A 2087-nucleotide genomic window follows, 5' to 3' on the forward strand; every position below is an offset into this window, starting at 1 on the left:
GGCATCTCCTCCCTCCTTTGGACCGCCGGCCACACTTATGATCCAAGTCATTATGACATTCAAATTGTCATAATGACTCCTTAACTTGGGTTTTGCAATAAAGGGAGAATCTAGCAATTTTTGAATTCAAAATTTGATATTCAAATTTGAGGTTCAAACTTTCTATATTTGCAAAAGTCAAAAAAGGAAAGTTTTTGAATTTGATCCAATCCGAATTTCATGACATGTGGAATTATTAATTTTATCTTATGTGGCATCAACATGATGGGAAGGTAAATAACCAATCCCAAATCTCCATCCTCCCCTCTCTCCATGCCACCGGCCTCACCATGAATGGAGCCCCATTCAAGCCACCAATTAATGCATTGATTACACATGAATTTGAAATCAATTTCAAATTAATCTTCTCCTTATTTCATTCAAAACCTAAAATTAATTTCAGGTTTTGAAGTAACTCCCTCCCCTCTCTCTCCTAGCTCCTTAGTATTTGAAAATTACTTCCTAAAACCAAATCCATCTTTAGGAAATAATTTCAGATATTTTAATCTTCCCCCCCAGTCAAAAATTTCAAAAGGATTCAAGCATTAAATGCTTCCCTGAAATACGGGATTGGATTCAAGAAATTAACCCACCTCCACATCCCTATCCCGCCGCTCCCCCTTCCCCTTTATTGCTAGATGTTTGAAAGCTTTCCATAAGTTGAGCAAATCGCTTTGGAAAGATTGCCTGTTGCTCTCTCCTGCTAGCTGAAAACCCCCCACGGCTCATGTGCTAATTTCCCTCCACAAATCTCCACCCAAATTCACTCATATGTTGGAATTTTCTGCCTTCTAAAGTTGCAGTCAGAGCAATATTCCAGCAACTGGCAGTGTTTTCACAGCCACTTGAAGCCTCAAAGATGTTGTTTTGCAAGATCAAGATTCTTCTCAGGTTTTGGGCAAAGAAATCAAAATTTGTCTCATATTTTTTGAGAGGAGATCCTCTCCTTTTTCGTTCTACACCGAAGATTATTTGGATCGAGTAGTTCCTACTCTTGCGAGCGTCATCGACCGCCAACTTTCAAACTACAATTGGAGCTTCGACAGTCAACCATTATCGCCGTCCTCGCACCATCAACCTTTCCGTGGTTCAAGACCGTTGGGGTTTCTACCGTCCTCGTGGCATCGTTGGGTATACTAAAGACCTTCTTCCGCTAATCCTAGTGTAGTTGAGTGGTCCATCCCCAAGGTGATAATTCTCATTATTAAGTTGCGAATTGTTGATTAATAGCTTTTGGTATTGCTACTATCTTTGGTTACATAGGAGTTTTGGTTAATCTATGTGTACTTCTTCGCCTAAGCTAGTTGAAGACTAAGGTTCTTTATTGAAATTCCTTGATTATTGCAATAAGCTATTGAATGGAATTACATTGCCAATTTATTCTTAAAATTTCTTAATGAGCTCCTGCGCATGTTGTTTTCACATCATCTTTGTATCATAGCATGGTTTGCTCTAGTTTTGCATGCTAGACATCATCCTAGGAGTTGTTTTAACTAGTTTTATACGTTGTTGCATGCATGCCATCATTTAAATTAGTTTCATTACCTTTTATGCTTGCTGTCCACTGCATTCCTGCATGCATTTAGAGGTTGTTAAGCTTGTTTATCAATTGTTCACGTGCTGTCCTTAACCTAGCCGCTTCACTAGTTGTCTAGGTTGCTTAGCCCCTCTTTGTATTTTGCTGTCCAGAAAAATCTGCACTAAAATTTTCAGTTTACATGAGCATATCTTCTTGTTTGAGCGCTGCCATCATCCCTATAACATCTTTATTTGTCTAGGCCGCTTAGACATTAGATTACACTTGCTGCCCACTTAATTTCTGCACCTTGCCTTTTGGGCGAATTTTAGGTAGTAGTCACTTACTGTCCGCACTCTATAGTCCACCCAAATAGCTTAGATAACTTTGTCCATCTTTTAGCTTGCTGCCCTATATTTCCTTCAACCTTTGGAGCCCATTAGGAGCTTAGTTTAGAGTGTTGGTGATGCCCTTCTGTCCTTAACCATCCCAAAACTCTTCCTAAACACATAGGCTTCTTCACCAACTATTT

Source organism: Dendrobium catenatum, unplaced genomic scaffold (genome assembly GCF_001605985.2).
Source record: "Dendrobium catenatum unplaced genomic scaffold, ASM160598v2 fragScaff_scaffold_9, whole genome shotgun sequence".
In the NCBI taxonomy this organism is placed as follows: domain Eukaryota; kingdom Viridiplantae; phylum Streptophyta; class Magnoliopsida; order Asparagales; family Orchidaceae; genus Dendrobium; species Dendrobium catenatum.